A 20777-nucleotide genomic window follows, 5' to 3' on the forward strand; every position below is an offset into this window, starting at 1 on the left:
ACGGATAAAGGCTGGTGTCTTTCAGGACAAGGCTCCCATCTGGCAACTTTTTGAAGGTGGGCCGCTTCATATCTGCTATTTGTAATTATGACTATAACATGTAACATTTAATCACAGTGAGCAGATCGGATGTTTAGTTGGAACATTAAATTAATAGTGTTTAACCTTTAGCTAACATCTCAACTTGCTCAGCACATTAGAACACACAACACACAAGCATAAGTAAGTGCATGTGTATTCAATATCAACAGCTAGCTAGCTGTAGCGTTGGTGAAGTAATTTCAAAGTATCTAATTTTAGCTAGCTGGGTGTGACAAAACAAAGGCCTAATATAAAATCACACAATGATTTCAGCTTAGTATGGAAATATTGGGGCTGACAGATTATTTTGATGATAATGTGACAAACTATTCCGATCATCTATCAAGGAGAGCAGGAAATGTGGAAACAAATGTGCTTGAAGGAAATGAGACTCCTTCACTCAAGCATCATTATGCAAATTACATTTAGGCTACATGGGATTAATCACAAATTAAATGTGTAAAGTAGTACAAATACATGTACAGTAGCTAGTTGTGCTAGACATTTTATCGATAAAAGGATATGTAGCATATTGTTTTTAAATATTTGCATGCTTTTCTCCTCCCAGTAAAAAACAGCTGATTCATAGGGGGTGTAGCGGATCTCAAAACTCTTCTGCGAAGGACTCAGGTAGGAGGATACTCTTGTGCTTCCTCTCTGGGAGAAGGCTATCGAGTCGGGACGGCCACTCCTCTGTTGGCCTTTTCTCAATTAGATTTGCTCAAGTCCTGCGTCCTCTCTTCTGTGTCCTCTCTCGCCTTCTTTTGAAAAAGTTTAAATTACGTTTACAGTGTTGGATCCCAAAATAAATGTGTAATGTCATTAAAACAAATTGAGTCAGACGTGAAAGACAAATTGGAATTCGTAGCATATCATACGTTTAGCAAAATCTTAACATATTGTACATGTTGCTAATTTGTAATGTATTGTACGTTTTGGAAATTCTTAACATCATACAAATTGTAATTCATATCATCTGAAATGGATGATGGACATTCCTAATAATACATACAATATGAAATGTAACATATCATATTAAATGGAGTATCTTTGATATACATACAGAATAATATGAAATCCTCTGAGTATAGGTTGGGTCACGGAGAAAGGGTGGAGGAGTTGAGGAGAGTTCAGGGTTTTGTCCAACCCATAATCTCCCAACTAAATGTACCCTTTGAACCTGTGTTTCAGGCCAAATTTAGAAGTCTCGCAAAATAAACACTTGCCGAAACCCGGGAACGAACCAGGGACCTTTTGATCTTCAGTCTAACGCTCTCCCAACTGAACTATTGTAGACCTCTCGCAAAAACTGTTCCTGCCGAAACCCGGGATCGAACCAGGGACCTTTAGATCTTCAGTCTATCTGTTAATAGGTGGAGGGGACGAGCTTATGGTGTATACAATGAAGATCTTATCGGCTCCTTAATGTCACGAACCAAATGTAGACCTCTCGCAAAAACTGTTCCTGCCGGAACCCGGGATCGAACCAGGGACCTTTAGATCTTCAGTCTAACGCTCTCTCAACTGAGCTATTTCGGCCACCTTAAAGTGGTTGTGGTGTGGTTGGCTGTCTGGTGTATTCTGCTGACTTTAGGATCATGATTATTTTCTATTAATCTTTCTCCAACAGCGAGTGACAAATGCCTCCACATGGATGGAGTAATCACGCACACGTTATTTTTGAAGCGTCCACCTGCTGGTCCCCTGACAAACTCACACATACTTTCAATTAGAATTTTTGTTCAAATTAGGCTAACCCAATTACTAACGACAGCTACGCAAATGAGCCTCAGTTGATCTGGAGTCTTCTTCCTAACAGACACAGGCTCTCAATGTGTAATGGAAGTTCTAGAACTACTCAGATAAAATGACGTGTTATTTTATCCATTGTCCATGAGAGGGTGGTAGTGAACACATCAAATTTGCACCTACCCTTCAGGATGACGCAATATTAATGTGGTCTAACTCACCCATTCATACTTTATAGTTGATATATTATATAAGTATTGCTTACAAATACAATTTTAACGCATTCTTTGAAAACAAACGTATCCTTTTATTTTGTCAAATCTTAACTGTATGGTAGGTATCATTTCTATTGCATAAAGGCTTTTTATATTATCTTATAATCTGTTTTTGTCTTCGCCGAATTGTCCACATGTAAAATACATAGCAGAGGATGGTTTCGATCCATCGACCTCTGGGTTATGGGCCCAGCACGCTTCCGCTGCGCCACTCTGCTATCTGGTAATAGGTGGAGGGGACGAGCTTATGGTGTATACAATGAAGATCTTATCGGCTCCAACAGCGAGTGACAAATGCCTCCACATGGATGGAGTAATCACGCACACGTTATTTTTGAAGCGTCCACCTGCTGGTCCCCTGACAAACTCACACATACTTTCAATTAGAATTTTTGTTCAAATTAGGCTAACCCAATTACTGACGACAGCTACGAAAATGAGCCTCAGTTGATCTGGAGTCTTCTTCCTAACAGACACAGGCTCTCAATGTGTAATGGAAGTTCTAGAACTACTCAGATAAAATGACGTGTTATTTTATCCATTGTCCATGAGAGGGTGAACACATCAAATTTGCACTTACCCTTCAGGATGACGCAATATTAATGTGGTCTAACTCACCCATTCATACTTTATAGTTGATATATTATATAAGTTATAGTATTGCTTACAAATACAATTTTAACGCATTCTTTGAAAACAAACGTATCCTTTTATTTTGTCAAATCTTAACTGTATGGTAGGTATCATTTCTATTGCATAAAGGCTTGTTATATTATCTTATGATCTGTTTTTGTCTTCGCCGAATTGTCCTCATGTAAAATATATAGCAGAGGATGGTTTCGATCCATCGACCTCTGGGTTATGGGCCCAGCACGCTTCCGCTGCGCCACTCTGCTATCTGGTAATAGGTGGAGGGGACGAGCTTATGGTGTATACAATGAAGATCTTATCGGCTCCTTAATGTCACGAACCAAATGTAGACCTCTCGCAAAAACTGTTCCTGCCGAAACCCGGGATCGAACCAGGGACCTTTAGATCTTCAGTCTAACACTCTCCCAACTGAGCTATTTCTCTACCATAAGCCAACATTTTCATGCCAATCATCTGCCGCTATCACCTCATGTTTCAGCATGATAATTCAGGGTCCCATGTCGTAAGAATCTGTACACCATTCCTGGAAGCTGAAAATGTCCCAGGTCTTCCATGGCCTGCATACTCACCAGACATGTCACCATTTAGCATGTATGGGATGCTCTGGATCAACGTGTACGACAACGTGTTACAGTTCCCGCCAATATCCAGTAACTTCACACAGCCATTAAAGAGTAGTGTGACAACATTCCACAGGCCACAGCCTGATCAACTCTATGCAAAGGAGATGTGTCGCACTGCATGAGGCAAACGGTGGTCACCTCAGATACTGACTGATTTTCAGATCCATGCTCCTACCTTTTTTTTTAAAGGTATCTGTGACCAGATGCATATCTGTATTCTTAGTCATGTGAAATCCATGGATTAGGGCCTAATGAATTTATTTACATTGACTGATTTCCTTATATGAACTGTAACTCAGTAAAATCTTTGAAATTGTTGCATGTTGCGTTTATATTATTATTCGGTGTAGTTTATACAATGGAGCATTCAAAGACTGACATTAATAGATCAAAATGTGATTAGAGCATTCAGATAATGTCACGAACGTCATCAGGGAAATGACCGGACCAAGGTGCAGCGTTGTGAGCGTACATTTCTTTTTATTTTGAATGTCGCAAACAAAAACAAGAACCAACACCACACCGCTTACTAGGGCTATACAGGCCACTAACAAAGTCAACTACCCACAACTAAGGTGGCAAAACAGGCTGCCTAAGAATGATTCCCAATCAGAGACAACTATAGACAGCTGTCCCTGATTGAGAACCATACCCGGCAAAAACATACAAACAGAAAACATAGAATGCCCACCACACATCACACCCTGACCTAACCACATAGAGAAATAAAACGGCTCTCTAAGGTCAGGGCGTGACAGATCATGATCATGATTCATCAAATTTGCACTTACCCTTCAGGATGACGCAATATTAATGTGGTCTAACTCACCCATTCATACTTTATAGTTGATATATTATATAAGTTATAGTATTGCTTACAAATACAATTTTAACGCATTCTTTGAAAACAAACGTATCCTTTTATTTTGTCAAATCTTAACTGTATGGTAGGTATCATTTCTATTGCATAAAGGCTTTTTATATTATCTTATGATCTGTTTTTGTCTTCGCCGAATTGTCCACATGTAAAATACATAGCAGAGGATGGTTTCGATCCATCGACCTCTGGGTTATGGGCCCAGCACGCTTCCGCTGCGCCACTCTGCTATCTGGTAATAGGTGGAAGGGACGAGCTTATGGTGTATACAATGAAGATCTTATCGGCTCCTTAATGTCACGAACCAAATGTAGACCTCTCGCAAAAACTGTTCCTGCCGAAACCCGGGATCGAACCAGGGACCTTTAGATCTTCAGTCTAACGCTCTCCCAACTGAGCTATTTCAGCCACCTTATTTTCTATTAATCTTTCTCCAACAGCGAATGACAAATGCCTCCACCTGGATGGAGTAATCACGCACACGTTATTTTTTATGAATGTCACGAACCAAATGTAGACCTCTCGCAAAAACTGTTCCTGCCGAAACCCAACCAGGGACCTTTAGATCTTCAGTCTATCTGGTAATAGGTGGAGGGGACAGATTCGTAAGAATCTGTACACCATTCCTGGAAGCTGAAAATGTCCCAGGTCTTCCATGGCCTGCATACTCACCAGACATGTCACCATTTAGCATGTATGGGATGCTCTGGATCAACGTGTACGACAACGTGTTACAGTTCCCGCCAATATCCAGTAACTTCACACAGCCATTAAAGAGTAGTGTGACAACATTCCACAGGCCACAGCCTGATCAACTCTATGCAAAGGAGATGTGTCGCACTGCATGAGGCAAACGGTGGTCACCCCAGATACTGACTGATTTTCAGATCCATGCTCCTACCTTTTTTTTTAAAGGTATCTGTGACCAGATGCATATCTGTATTCTTAGTCATGTGAAATCCATGGATTAGGGCCTAATGAATTTATTTACATTGACTGATTTCCTTATATGAACTGTAACTCAGTAAAATCTTTGAAATTGTTGCATGTTGCGTTTATATTATTATTCGGTGTAGTTTATACAATGGAGCATTCAAAGACTGACATTAATAGATCAAAATGTGATTAGAGCATTCAGATAATGTCACGAACGTCATCAGGGAAATGACCGGACCAAGGTGCAGCGTTGTGAGCGTACATTTCTTTTTATTTTGAATGTCGCAAACAAAAACAAGAACCAACACCACACCGCTTACTAGGGCTATACAGGCCACTAACAAAGTCAACTACCCACAACTAAGGTGGCAAAACAGGCTGCCTAAGAATGATTCCCAATCAGAGACAACTATAGACAGCTGTCCCTGATTGAGAACCATACCCGGCAAAAACATACAAACAGAAAACATAGAATGCCCACCACACATCACACCCTGACCTAACCACATAGAGAAATAAAACGGCTCTCTAAGGTCAGGGCGTGACAGATAAGGGCTTTTGTGAGTGAATTAAGAAGAAGGAGAGAATACTGTTGAGTAATAAATACATGAAAAATGATGCTGTATAAGCTTAAAAAATAGTAAGGAGGACTGGGGGCTGACTGAGGGACAGCCGAGCATAGTCATGGAGCATGGACAGAAGCCCAACCGGGCACACATGTGGAGATCACAGACAGCAACATGGTCTCAGAGCATTTCATATTATTCTGTACGTAAATCTGATACATCTATTTGGTATTGTTTTTTGGATGCATATCATCCATTTCAAATGATATGTTACGAATTACAATCATGCAAAAGTTAGAAATGTTAGCTAGCTGGCTAACATTAGCTAGGGGTTAGGAATAAAGGTTAGGGTTAAGGTTAGGAGTTAGGTTGAAGGTTTATGGTAAGGGTTAGATTAAAGGGCTAGCTTAGGTTTAGGGTAACGCCCAGCCAGACACAGGCCTCGAGGGCTCGGACAGAGGCCCAGCAGGGCACAGGTGTTGAGGGCACATACAACGGATAAAGGCTGGTGTCTTTCAGGACAAGGCTCCCATCTGGCAACTTTTTGAAGGTGGGCCGCTTCATATCTGCTATTTGTAATTATGACTATAACATGTAACATTTAATCACAGTGAGCAGATCGGATGTTTAGTTGGAACATTAAATTAATAGTGTTTAACCTTTAGCTAACATCTCAACTTGCTCAGCACATTAGAACACACAACACACAAGCATAAGTAAGTGCATGTGTATTCAATATCAACAGCTAGCTAGCTGTAGCGTTGGTGAAGTAATTTCAAAGTATCTAATTTTAGCTAGCTGGGTGTGACAAAACAAAGGCCTAATATAAAATCACACAATGATTTCAGCTTAGTATGGAAATATTGGGGCTGACAGATTATTTTGATGATAATGTGACAAACTATTCCGATCATCTATCAAGGAGAGCAGGAAATGTGGAAACAAATGTGCTTGAAGGAAATGAGACTCCTTCACTCAAGCATCATTATGCAAATTACATTTAGGCTACATGGGATTAATCACAAATTAAATGTGTAAAGTAGTACAAATACATGTACAGTAGCTAGTTGTGCTAGACATTTTATCGATAAAAGGATATGTAGCATATTGTTTTTAAATATTTGCATGCTTTTCTCCTCCCAGTAAAAAACAGCTGATTCATAGGGGGTGTAGCGGATCTCAAAACTCTTCTGCGAAGGACTCAGGTAGGAGGATACTCTTGTGCTTCCTCTCTGGGAGAAGGCTATCGAGTCGGGACGGCCACTCCTCTGTTGGCCTTTTCTCAATTAGATTTGCTCAAGTCCTGCGTCCTCTCTTCTGTGTCCTCTCTCGCCTTCTTTTGAAAAAGTTTAAATTACGTTTACAGTGTTGGATCCCAAAATAAATGTGTAATGTCATTAAAACAAATTGAGTCAGACGTGAAAGACAAATTGGAATTCGTAGCATATCATACGTTTAGCAAAATCTTAACATATTGTACATGTTGCTAATTTGTAATGTATTGTACGTTTTGGAAATTCTTAACATCATACAAATTGTAATTCATATCATCTGAAATGGATGATGGACATTCCTAATAATACATACAATATGAAATGTAACATATCATATTAAATGGAGTATCTTTGATATACATACAGAATAATATGAAATCCTCTGAGTATAGGTTGGGTCACGGAGAAAGGGTGGAGGAGTTGAGGAGAGTTCAGGGTTTTGTCCAACCCATAATCTCCCAACTAAATGTACCCTTTGAACCTGTGTTTCAGGCCAAATTTAGAAGTCTCGCAAAATAAACACTTGCCGAAACCCGGGAACGAACCAGGGACCTTTTGATCTTCAGTCTAACGCTCTCCCAACTGAACTATTGTAGACCTCTCGCAAAAACTGTTCCTGCCGAAACCCGGGATCGAACCAGGGACCTTTAGATCTTCAGTCTATCTGTTAATAGGTGGAGGGGACGAGCTTATGGTGTATACAATGAAGATCTTATCGGCTCCTTAATGTCACGAACCAAATGTAGACCTCTCGCAAAAAATGTTCCTGCCGGAACCCGGGATCGAACCAGGGACCTTTAGATCTTCAGTCTAACGCTCTCCCAACTGAGCTATTTCGGCCACCTTAAAGTGGTTGTGGTGTGGTTGGCTGTCTGGTGTATTCTGCTGACTTTAGGATCATGATTATTTTCTATGAATCTTTCTCCAACAGCGAGTGACAAATGCCTCCACATGGATGGAGTAATCACGCACACGTTATTTTTGAAGCGTCCACCTGCTGGTCCCCTGACAAACTCACACATACTTTCAATTAGAATTTTTGTTCAAATTAGGCTAACCCAATTACTAACGACAGCTACGCAAATGAGCCTCAGTTGATCTGGAGTCTTCTTCCTAACAGACACAGGCTCTCAATGTGTAATGGAAGTTCTAGAACTACTCAGATAAAATGACGTGTTATTTTATCCATTGTCCATGAGAGGGTGGTAGTGAACACATCAAATTTGCACCTACCCTTCAGGATGACGCAATATTAATGTGGTCTAACTCACCCATTCATACTTTATAGTTGATATATTATATAAGTATTGCTTACAAATACAATTTTAACGCATTCTTTGAAAACAAACGTATCCTTTTATTTTGTCAAATCTTAACTGTATGGTAGGTATCATTTCTATTGCATAAAGGCTTTTTATATTATCTTATAATCTGTTTTTGTCTTCGCCGAATTGTCCACATGTAAAATACATAGCAGAGGATGGTTTCGATCCATCGACCTCTGGGTTATGGGCCCAGCACGCTTCCGCTGCGCCACTCTGCTATCTGGTAATAGGTGGAGGGGACGAGCTTATGGTGTATACAATGAAGATCTTATCGGCTCCTTAATGTCACGAACCAAATGTAGACCTCTCGCAAAAACTGTTCCTGCCGAAACCCGGGATCGAACCAGGGACCTTTAGATCTTCAGTCTAACGCTCTCCCAACTGAGCTATTTCGGCCACCTTATTTTCTATTAATCTTTCTCCAACAGCGAATGACAAATGCCTCCACCTGGATGGAGTAATCACGCACACGTTATTTTTTATGAATGTCACGAACCAAATGTAGACCTCTCGCAAAAACTGTTCCTGCCGAAACCCAACCAGGGACCTTTAGATCTTCAGTCTATCTGGTAATAGGTGGAGGGGACAGATTCGTAAGAATCTGTACACCATTCCTGGAAGCTGAAAATGTCCCAGGTCTTCCATGGCCTGCATACTCACCAGACATGTCACCATTTAGCATGTATGGGATGCTCTGGATCAACGTGTACGACAACGTGTTACAGTTCCCGCCAATATCCAATAACTTCACACAGCCATTAAAGAGTAGTGTGACAACATTCCACAGGCCACAGCCTGATCAACTCTATGCAAAGGAGATGTGTCGCACTGCATGAGGCAAACGGTGGTCACCCCAGATACTGACTGATTTTCAGATCCATGCTCCTACCTTTTTTTTTAAAGGTATCTGTGACCAGATGCATATCTGTATTCTTAGTCATGTGAAATCCATGGATTAGGGCCTAATGAATTTATTTACATTGACTGATTTCCTTATATGAACTGTAACTCAGTAAAATCTTTGAAATTGTTGCATGTTGCGTTTATATTATTATTCGGTGTAGTTTATACAATGGAGCATTCAAAGACTGACATTAATAGATCAAAATGTGATTAGAGCATTCAGATAATGTCACGAACGTCATCAGGGAAATGACCGGACCAAGGTGCAGCGTTGTGAGCGTACATTTCTTTTTATTTTGAATGTCGCAAACAAAAACAAGAACCAACACCACACCGCTTACTAGGGCTATACAGGCCACTAACAAAGTCAACTACCCACAACTAAGGTGGCAAAACAGGGTGCCTAAGAATGATTCCCAATCAGAGACAACTATAGACAGCTGTCCCTGATTGAGAACCATACCCGGCAAAAACATACAAACAGAAAACATAGAATGCCCACCACACATCACACCCTGACCTAACCACATAGAGAAATAAAACGGCTCTCTAAGGTCAGGGCGTGACAGATAAGGGCTTTTGTGAGTGAATTAAGAAGAAGGAGAGAATACTGTTGAGTAATAAATACATGAAAAATGATGCTGTATAAGCTTAAAAAATACTAAGGAGGACTGGGGGCTGACTGAGGGACAGCCGAGCATAGTCATGGAGCATGGACAGAAGCCCAACCGGGCACACATGTGGAGATCACAGACAGCAACATGGTCTCAGAGCATTTCATATTATTCTGTACGTAAATCTGATACATCTATTTGGTATTGTTTTTTGGATGCATATCATCCATTTCAAATGATATGTTACGAATTACAATCATGCAAAAGTTACAAATGTTAGCTAGCTGGCTAACATTAGCTAGGGGTTAGGAATAAAGGTTAGGGTTAAGGTTAGGAGTTAGGTTGAAGGTTTATGGTAAGGGTTAGATTAAAGGGCTAGCTTAGGTTTAGGGTAACGCCCAGCCAGACACAGGCCTCGAGGGCTCGGACAGAGGCCCAGCAGGGCACAGGTGTTGAGGGCACATACAACGGATAAAGGCTGGTGTCTTTCAGGACAAGGCTCCCATCTGGCAACTTTTTGAAGGTGGGCCGCTTCATATCTGCTATTTGTAATTATGACTATAACATGTAACATTTAATCACAGTGAGCAGATCGGATGTTTAGTTGGAACATTAAATTAATAGTGTTTAACCTTTAGCTAACATCTCAACTTGCTCAGCACATTAGAACACACAACACACAAGCATAAGTAAGTGCATGTGTATTCAATATCAACAGCTAGCTAGCTGTAGCGTTGGTGAAGTAATTTCAAAGTATCTAATTTTAGCTAGCTGGGTGTGACAAAACAAAGGCCTAATATAAAATCACACAATGATTTCAGCTTAGTATGGAAATATTGGGGCTGACAGATTATTTTGATGATAATGTGACAAACTATTCCGATCATCTATCAAGGAGAGCAGGAAATGTGGAAACAAATGTGCTTGAAGGAAATGAGACTCCTTCACTCAAGCATCATTATGCAAATTACATTTAGGCTACATGGGATTAATCACAAATTAAATGTGTAAAGTAGTACAAATACATGTACAGTAGCTAGTTGTGCTAGACATTTTATCGATAAAAGGATATGTAGCATATTGTTTTTAAATATTTGCATGCTTTTCTCCTCCCAGTAAAAAACAGCTGATTCATAGGGGGTGTAGCGGATCTCAAAACTCTTCTGCGAAGGACTCAGGTAGGAGGATACTCTTGTGCTTCCTCTCTGGGAGAAGGCTATCGAGTCGGGACGGCCACTCCTCTGTTGGCCTTTTCTCAATTAGATTTGCTCAAGTCCTGCGTCCTCTCTTCTGTGTCCTCTCTCGCCTTCTTTTGAAAAAGTTTAAATTACGTTTACAGTGTTGGATCCCAAAATAAATGTGTAATGTCATTAAAACAAATTGAGTCAGACGTGAAAGACAAATTGGAATTCGTAGCATATCATACGTTTAGCAAAATCTTAACATATTGTACATGTTGCTAATTTGTAATGTATTGTACGTTTTGGAAATTCTTAACATCATACAAATTGTAATTCATATCATATGAAATGGATGATGGACATTCCTAAATAATACATACAATATGAAATGTAACATATCATATTAAATGGAGTATCTTTGATATACATACAGAATAATATGAAATCCTCTGAGTATAGGTTGGGTCACGGAGAAAGGGTGGAGGAGTTGAGGAGAGTTCAGGGTTTTGTCCAACCCATAATCTCCCAACTAAATGTACCCTTTGAACCTGTGTTTCAGGCCAAATTTAGAAGTCTCGCAAAATAAACACTTGCCGAAACCCGGGAACGAACCAGGGACCTTTTGATCTTCAGTCTAACGCTCTCCCAACTGAACTATTGTAGACCTCTCGCAAAAACTGTTCCTGCCGAAACCCGGGATCGAACCAGGGACCTTTAGATCTTCAGTCTATCTGTTAATAGGTGGAGGGGACGAGCTTATGGTGTATACAATGAAGATCTCATCGGCTCCTTAATGTCACGAACCAAATGTAGACCTCTCGCAAAAACTGTTCCTGCCGGAACCCGGGATCGAACCAGGGACCTTTTGATCTTCAGTCTAACGCTCTCTCAACTGAGCTATTTCGGCCACCTTAAAGTGGTTGTGGTGTGGTTGGCTGTCTGGTGTATTCTGCTGACTTTAGGATCATGATTATTTTCTATTAATCTTTCTCCAACAGCGAGTGACAAATGCCTCCACATGGATGGAGTAATCACGCACACGTTATTTTTGAAGCGTCCACCTGCTGGTCCCCTGACAAACTCACACATACTTTCAATTAGAATTTTTGTTCAAATTAGGCTAACCCAATTACTAACGACAGCTACGCAAATGAGCCTCAGTTGATCTGGAGTCTTCTTCCTAACAGACACAGGCTCTCAATGTGTAATGGAAGTTCTAGAACTACTCAGATAAAATGACGTGTTATTTTATCCATTGTCCATGAGAGGGTGGTAGTGAACACATCAAATTTGCACCTACCCTTCAGGATGACGCAATATTAATGTGGTCTAACTCACCCATTCATACTTTATAGTTGATATATTATATAAGTATTGCTTACAAATACAATTTTAACGCATTCTTTGAAAACAAACGTATCCTTTTATTTTGTCAAATCTTAACTGTATGGTAGGTATCATTTCTATTGCATAAAGGCTTTTTATATTATCTTATAATCTGTTTTTGTCTTCGCCGAATTGTCCACATGTAAAATACATAGCAGAGGATGGTTTCGATCCATCGACCTCTGGGTTATGGGCCCAGCACGCTTCCGCTGCGCCACTCTGCTATCTGGTAATAGGTGGAGGGGACGAGCTTATGGTGTATACAATGAAAATCTTATCGGCTCCAACAGCGAGTGACAAATGCCTCCACATGGATGGAGTAATCACGCACACGTTATTTTTGAAGCGTCCACCTGCTGGTCCCCTGACAAACTCACACATACTTTCAATTAGAATTTTTGTTCAAATTAGGCTAACCCAATTACTGACGACAGCTACGAAAATGAGCCTCAGTTGATCTGGAGTCTTCTTCCTAACAGACACAGGCTCTCAATGTGTAATGGAAGTTCTAGAACTACTCAGATAAAATGACGTGTTATTTTATCCATTGTCCATGAGAGGGTGAACACATCAAATTTGCACTTACCCTTCAGGATGACGCAATATTAATGTGGTCTAACTCACCCATTCATACTTTATAGTTGATATATTATATAAGTTATAGTATTGCTTACAAATACAATTTTAACGCATTCTTTGAAAACAAACGTATCCTTTTATTTTGTCAAATCTTAACTGTATGGTAGGTATCATTTCTATTGCATAAAGGCTTGTTATATTATCTTATGATCTGTTTTTGTCTTCGCCGAATTGTCCTCATGTAAAATATATAGCAGAGGATGGTTTCGATCCATCGACCTCTGGGTTATGGGCCCAGCACGCTTCCGCTGCGCCACTCTGCTATCTGGTAATAGGTGGAGGGGACGAGCTTATGGTGTATACAATGAAGATCTTATCGGCTCCTTAATGTCACGAACCAAATGTAGACCTCTCGCAAAAACTGTTCCTGCCGAAACCCGGGATCGAACCAGGGACCTTTAGATCTTCAGTCTAACACTCTCCCAACTGAGCTATTTCTCTACCATAAGCCAACATTTTCATGCCAATCATCTGCCGCTATCACCTCATGTTTCAGCATGATAATTCAGGGTCCCATGTCGTAAGAATCTGTACACCATTCCTGGAAGCTGAAAATGTCCCAGGTCTTCCATGGCCTGCATACTCACCAGACATGTCACCATTTAGCATGTATGGGATGCTCTGGATCAACGTGTACGACAACGTGTTACAGTTCCCGCCAATATCCAGTAACTTCACACAGCCATTAAAGAGTAGTGTGACAACATTCCACAGGCCACAGCCTGATCAACTCTATGCAAAGGAGATGTGTCGCACTGCATGAGGCAAACGGTGGTCACCCCAGATACTGACTGATTTTCAGATCCATGCTCCTACCTTTTTTTTTAAAGGTATCTGTGACCAGATGCATATCTGTATTCTTAGTCATGTGAAATCCATGGATTAGGGCCTAATGAATTTATTTACATTGACTGATTTCCTTATATGAACTGTAACTCAGTAAAATCTTTGAAATTGTTGCATGTTGCGTTTATATTATTATTCGGTGTAGTTTATACAATGGAGCATTCAAAGACTGACATTAATAGATCAAAATGTGATTAGAGCATTCAGATAATGTCACGAACGTCATCAGGGAAATGACCGGACCAAGGTGCAGCGTTGTGAGCGTACATTTCTTTTTATTTTGAATGTCGCAAACAAAAACAAGAACCAACACCACACCGCTTACTAGGGCTATACAGGCCACTAACAAAGTCAACTACCCACAACTAAGGTGGCAAAACAGGCTGCCTAAGAATGATTCCCAATCAGAGACAACTATAGACAGCTGTCCCTGATTGAGAACCATACCCGGCAAAAACATACAAACAGAAAACATAGAATGCCCACCACACATCACACCCTGACCTAACCACATAGAGAAATAAAACGGCTCTCTAAGGTCAGGGCGTGACAGATCATGATCATGATTCATCAAATTTGCACTTACCCTTCAGGATGACGCAATATTAATGTGGTCTAACTCACCCATTCATACTTTATAGTTGATATATTATATAAGTTATAGTATTGCTTACAAATACAATTTTAACGCATTCTTTGAAAACAAACGTATCCTTTTATTTTGTCAAATCTTAACTGTATGGTAGGTATCATTTCTATTGCATAAAGGCTTTTTATATTATCTTATGATCTGTTTTTGTCTTCGCCGAATTGTCCACATGTAAAATACATAGCAGAGGATGGTTTCGATCCATCGACCTCTGGGTTATGGGCCCAGCACGCTTCCGCTGCGCCACTCTGCTATCTGGTAATAGGTGGAAGGGACGAGCTTATGGTGTATACAATGAAGATCTTATCGGCTCCTTAATGTCACGAACCAAATGTAGACCTCTCGCAAAAACTGTTCCTGCCGAAACCCGGGATCGAACCAGGGACCTTTAGATCTTCAGTCTAACGCTCTCCCAACTGAGCTATTTCAGCCACCTTATTTTCTATTAATCTTTCTCCAACAGCGAATGACAAATGCCTCCACCTGGATGGAGTAATCACGCACACGTTATTTTTTATGAATGTCACGAACCAAATGTAGACCTCTCGCAAAAACTGTTCCTGCCGAAACCCAACCAGGGACCTTTAGATCTTCAGTCTATCTGGTAATAGGTGGAGGGGACAGATTCGTAAGAATCTGTACACCATTCCTGGAAGCTGAAAATGTCCCAGGTCTTCCATGGCCTGCATACTCACCAGACATGTCACCATTTAGCATGTATGGGATGCTCTGGATCAACGTGTACGACAACGTGTTACAGTTCCCGCCAATATCCAGTAACTTCACACAGCCATTAAAGAGTAGTGTGACAACATTCCACAGGCCACAGCCTGATCAACTCTATGCAAAGGAGATGTGTCGCACTGCATGAGGCAAACGGTGGTCACCCCAGATACTGACTGATTTTCAGATCCATGCTCCTACCTTTTTTTTTAAAGGTATCTGTGACCAGATGCATATCTGTATTCTTAGTCATGTGAAATCCATGGATTAGGGCCTAATGAATTTATTTACATTGACTGATTTCCTTATATGAACTGTAACTCAGTAAAATCTTTGAAATTGTTGCATGTTGCGTTTATATTATTATTCGGTGTAGTTTATACAATGGAGCATTCAAAGACTGACATTAATAGATCAAAATGTGATTAGAGCATTCAGATAATGTCACGAACGTCATCAGGGAAATGACCGGACCAAGGTGCAGCGTTGTGAGCGTACATTTCTTTTTATTTTGAATGTCGCAAACAAAAACAAGAACCAACACCACACCGCTTACTAGGGCTATACAGGCCACTAACAAAGTCAACTACCCACAACTAAGGTGGCAAAACAGGCTGCCTAAGAATGATTCCCAATCAGAGACAACTATAGACAGCTGTCCCTGATTGAGAACCATACCCGGCAAAAACATACAAACAGAAAACATAGAATGCCCACCACACATCACACCCTGACCTAACCACATAGAGAAATAAAACGTCTCTCTAAGGTCAGGGCGTGACAGATAAGGGCTTTTGTGAGTGAATTAAGAAGAAGGAGAGAATACTGTTGAGTAATAAATACATGAAAAATGATGCTGTATAAGCTTAAAAAATAGTAAGGAGGACTGGGGGCTGACTGAGGGACAGCCGAGCATAGTCATGGAGCATGGACAGAAGCCCAACCGGGCACACATGTGGAGATCACAGACAGCAACATGGTCTCAGAGCATTTCATATTATTCTGTACGTAAATCTGATACATCTATTTGGTATTGTTTTTTGGATGCATATCATCCATTTCAAATGATATGTTACGAATTACAATCATGCAAAAGTTAGAAATGTTAGCTAGCTGGCTAACATTAGCTAGGGGTTAGGAATAAAGGTTAGGGTTAAGGTTAGGAGTTAGGTTGAAGGTTTATGGTAAGGGTTAGATTAAAGGGCTAGCTTAGGTTTAGGGTAACGCCCAGCCAGACACAGGCCTCGAGGGCTCGGACAGAGGCCCAGCAGGGCACAGGTGTTGAGGGCACATACAACGGATAAAGGCTGGTGTCTTTCAGGACAAGGCTCCCATCTGGCAACTTTTTGAAGGTGGGCCGCTTCATATCTGCTATTTGTAATTATGACTATAACATGTAACATTTAATCACAGTGAGCAGATCGGATGTTTAGTTGGAACATTAAATTAATAGTGTTTAACCTTTAGCTAACATCTCAACTTGCTCAGCACATTAGAACACACAACACACAAGCATAAGTAAGTGCATGTGTATTCAATATCAACAGCTAGCTAGCTGTAGCGTTGGTGAAGTAATTTCAAAGTATCTAATTTTAGCTAGCTGGGTGTGACAAAACAAAGGCCTAATATAAAATCACACAATGATTTCAGCTTAGTATGGAAATATTGGGGCTGACAGATTATTTTGATGATAATGTGACAAACTATTCCGATCATCTATCAAGGAGAGCAGGAAATGTGGAAACAAATGTGCTTGAAGGAAATGAGACTCCTTCACTCAAGCATCATTATGCAAATTACATTTAGGCTACATGGGATTAATCACAAATTAAATGTGTAAAGTAGTACAAATACATGTACAGTAGCTAGTTGTGCTAGACATTTTATCGATAAAAGGATATGTAGCATATTGTTTTTAAATATTTGCATGCTTTTCTCCTCCCAGTAAAAAACAGCTGATTCATAGGGGGTGTAGCGGATCTCAAAACTCTTCTGCGAAGGACTCAGGTAGGAGGATACTCTTGTGCTTCCTCTCTGGGAGAAGGCTATCGAGTCGGGACGGCCACTCCTCTGTTGGCCTTTTCTCAATTAGATTTGCTCAAGTCCTGCGTCCTCTCTTCTGTGTCCTCTCTCGCCTTCTTTTGAAAAAGTTTAAATTACGTTTACAGTGTTGGATCCCAAAATAAATGTGTAATGTCATTAAAACAAATTGAGTCAGACGTGAAAGACAAATTGGAATTCGTAGCATATCATACGTTTAGCAAAATCTTAACATATTGTACATGTTGCTAATTTGTAATGTATTGTACGTTTTGGAAATTCTTAACATCATACAAATTGTAATTCATATCATCTGAAATGGATGATGGACATTCCTAATAATACATACAATATGAAATGTAACATATCATATTAAATGGAGTACCTTTGATATACATACAGAATAATATGAAATCCTCTGAGTATAGGTTGGGTCACGGAGAAAGGGTGGAGGAGTTGAGGAGAGTTCAGGGTTTTGTCCAACCCATAATCTCCCAACTAAATGTACCCTTTGAACCTGTGTTTCAGGCCAAATTTAGAAGTCTCGCAAAATAAACACTTGCCGAAACCCGGGATCGAACCAGGGACCTTTTGATCTTCAGTCTAACGCTCTCCCAACTGAACTATTTCAGCCATCCTGCTAAAATATTATTTCTCATTATTTTCTAAGGTGTCTTGTTAGCTGTCTAATTGATTTAGTTGACTTTAGGATATGTATGTATCTCCCCTTCATAACACTGCACTAAAACATCAAATGTTCTCACAGGTGGCTTGCGTCAGACTGGAGGGACAGTTAAGTCCAGTCACTGGACAAGAAGACACTTGTGAGGTTCTCATCAATCAATAATATCAATTGTGTAAGCACATGGAAATAATCTTTAAATTATTTGACACATGATTTAAGTGGTGTGCTGTGAGTGATGGACAATGATTCCATAGTACCGGAACTGGCCATATAATTAATTTGTTTAATTTCGCACCGAACTTAAGAAAAAACTATTACTCTGCATATAATAGAAGAAACACTTGTGTATTACCATTTTAATTAGATCTGACAGTGTAGCAAGTTTATTTATTGGCCAAACGTTTTCTGTAGTTGCGGATCAGACCTGCACAACGATCAGGAGGAATTTTGGATCAATCCTCTTTACAAAACTTCCAGTTCAGCAATATTCTTATGACGTCTGGTGTGAACCGCTCTCTTGAGGTCATGCCACCATCTCAATCGGGTTGAGGTCAGGACTGACTAGGCCACTCCATAAGATGTATTTTCTTCTGAAGCCATTCTGTTGATTTACTTCTGTTTTGGGTCGTTGTCCTGTTGCGTCACCCAACTTCTGTTGACCCTCAATTGGCAGACAGCCTTATATTCTCCTGCAAAAAGTCTTGATAAACTTGGGAATTATTTTTCCGTTGATGCTAGCAAGCTGTCCAAGCCCTGAGGCAGCAAAGTAGACCCAAACCATGATGCTCCCTCCACCATACTTTACAGTTGGGGTGAGGTTTTCATGTTGGTGTGCTGTGCCTCTTAAAAAAAGTAATTTCTCAACACATGGTGTGTTCCTTCCAAACAACTTAACTTTAGTTTCATCTGTCCACAGAATACATTTCCAGTAGTGCTGTGGTGTCAAGTAGTGTCAAGCCAGGTCCTCTTTTGCGAACTTCAGACGTGCAGAAATTGTTTTTTTTTGCGCAGCAGTGTCTTCTCCCGTGGTGTTCTCCCGTGAACACCTTTATTGTTTAGTGTTTTACGTATCGTAGACTCGTCAACAGAGATGTTAGCATGTTCCAGAGATTTCTGTAAGTCTTAAGCTGACACTCTAGGATTCTTCACCTCATTGTGCTCTTGCAGTCATCATTGCAGGACAGCCACGCCTAGGGAGAGTAGCAACAGTGCTGAACTTTCTCCATTTATAGACCATTTGTCTTAATGTGGACTGATGAACATCAAGGCTTTTAGAATTTTTGTAACCCTTTCCAGCTTTATGCAAGTCAACAATTCTTAATCTTAGGTCTTCTGAGATCTCTTTTGTTCGAGGCATGGTTCACATCAGGCAATGCTTCTTGTGAAGAGCAAACTCAAATTTTGTGAGTTGTGTAGGGCAGGGCAACTCTAACCAACATCTCCAATATTCTCATTCATTGGACTCCAGGTTAGCTGACTCCAATTAGCTTTTGGAGAAGTCATTAGCCTAGGGGTTCACATACTTTTTCCAACCTCCACTGAATTTTTAAATTATTTTTTCAATGTAGACGAGAAAAACTATTTGTGTTATTAGTTTAAGCACACTGTCTATTGTTGTGACTTAGATGAAGGTTAGATCAAGTTTGATCAATTTATGCAGAAATCCAGGTAATTAACAAAGGGTTCACACTTTTTCTTGCACTGTATATCAATCAGCTTTGCACCAGGTGCCTCTTAGTAGGCTACAGTAATTTTGTAATCAATGTTCATAGATTCCAATTTATGTTCATCTGTCTGATACCCAGAGGTTGTAAAGTTCTGGTCTTAAATAAAACAGACAGAATTCCCAGCTCACAATTGATCAGATCCCGATTTATTTGCGAGAGCTCTCTAGTTTACACATTACATTCCTTTTAAACCATCCTAACCTACGCACATACATACACACCAACATAGGGACTTTCTCATGAGTCTCACCACAGATTATAACCACTCAGCTGACAGTTCCAGGCTCCCCCAGATACTAGAGCTCTGGAGGGGCTCTCCCTGTCCTATCTCCGCAGATATACAGCCAGGTCGGTTCAAACATAGGTTAATGTGCCTCTCCGTTCTCTTTCTACCCCCACATACATTCATTTCTTCCTAGGTCCATGCCATATAACCCCTTCCTAATGAACAAACATTATTTAACACTACAAGAAAGACAGGGTAGAATTCTTGCCAGTTATAGTTATACCTCATTTAGTCATTATTCATAAAAAATCCCATAACACTTTCTAATGTAAAATTATATATATTTTTACCATGAGTATATCAGTTGACATCAATTCATTAGGGTGAAACAACTATTAAATCATATGCTGCTATAAATAGTCATGCTACGTTATTTTTCTTCATCAGCCACTGAGCTTTAACGGGACACATGATGGTGTAGGATGCAGTGTGAATTAAACACAGCAAAAAAAGACTCACTGTCAACTTCGTTTTATTTTTCAGCAAACTTAACAAGTGTAAATATTTGTATGAACATAAGATTCAACAACTGAGACAAACTGAACAAGTTCCACAGACGTCTGACTAAGAAATTGAATAATGTGTCCCTGACCAAAGGGGGATCAAAAGTAACAGTCAGTAGCTGGTGTGGCCACGTGCTGCATTAAGTACAGCAGTGCATCTCCTCCTCATGGACTGTACCAGATTTACCAATTCTTGCTGTGAGATGTTACCCCACTCTTACACCAAGGCACCTGCAAG

The 20777-nt window shown here is 40.2% G+C and overlaps 9 non-coding genes across 9 annotated transcripts; all 9 read right to left on the reverse strand.

The window, feature by feature from the left end:
• Nucleotides 1-1547: 1547 nt before the first annotated feature.
• On the reverse strand, nucleotides 1548-1620 carry trnaf-gaa (transfer RNA phenylalanine (anticodon GAA)). The gene has a single exon. It is a non-coding gene; the product is annotated as a tRNA-Phe (tRNA).
• Nucleotides 1621-3106: 1486 nt separating this feature from the next.
• trnaf-gaa (transfer RNA phenylalanine (anticodon GAA)) lies at nucleotides 3107-3178 on the reverse strand. The gene has a single exon. It is a non-coding gene; the product is annotated as a tRNA-Phe (tRNA).
• Nucleotides 3179-4591: 1413 nt separating this feature from the next.
• Nucleotides 4592-4664, reverse strand: trnaf-gaa (transfer RNA phenylalanine (anticodon GAA)). The gene has a single exon. It is a non-coding gene; the product is annotated as a tRNA-Phe (tRNA).
• Nucleotides 4665-7799: 3135 nt separating this feature from the next.
• trnaf-gaa (transfer RNA phenylalanine (anticodon GAA)) lies at nucleotides 7800-7872 on the reverse strand. The gene has a single exon. It is a non-coding gene; the product is annotated as a tRNA-Phe (tRNA).
• Nucleotides 7873-8680: 808 nt separating this feature from the next.
• Nucleotides 8681-8753, reverse strand: trnaf-gaa (transfer RNA phenylalanine (anticodon GAA)). Its single transcript has one exon. It is a non-coding gene; the product is annotated as a tRNA-Phe (tRNA).
• Nucleotides 8754-11889: 3136 nt separating this feature from the next.
• Nucleotides 11890-11962, reverse strand: trnaf-gaa (transfer RNA phenylalanine (anticodon GAA)). The gene has a single exon. It is a non-coding gene; the product is annotated as a tRNA-Phe (tRNA).
• A 1486-nt stretch (nucleotides 11963-13448) lies between these two features.
• On the reverse strand, nucleotides 13449-13520 carry trnaf-gaa (transfer RNA phenylalanine (anticodon GAA)). Its single transcript has one exon. It is a non-coding gene; the product is annotated as a tRNA-Phe (tRNA).
• Nucleotides 13521-14933: 1413 nt separating this feature from the next.
• Nucleotides 14934-15006, reverse strand: trnaf-gaa (transfer RNA phenylalanine (anticodon GAA)). The gene has a single exon. It is a non-coding gene; the product is annotated as a tRNA-Phe (tRNA).
• A 2892-nt stretch (nucleotides 15007-17898) lies between these two features.
• trnaf-gaa (transfer RNA phenylalanine (anticodon GAA)) lies at nucleotides 17899-17971 on the reverse strand. Its single transcript has one exon. It is a non-coding gene; the product is annotated as a tRNA-Phe (tRNA).
• Nucleotides 17972-20777: the final 2806 nt, after the last annotated feature.

Source organism: Oncorhynchus mykiss, chromosome 6 (assembly GCF_057628025.1).
Source record: "Oncorhynchus mykiss isolate SJ-2025 chromosome 6, ASM5762802v1, whole genome shotgun sequence".
Classification (NCBI taxonomy): domain Eukaryota; kingdom Metazoa; phylum Chordata; class Actinopteri; order Salmoniformes; family Salmonidae; genus Oncorhynchus; species Oncorhynchus mykiss.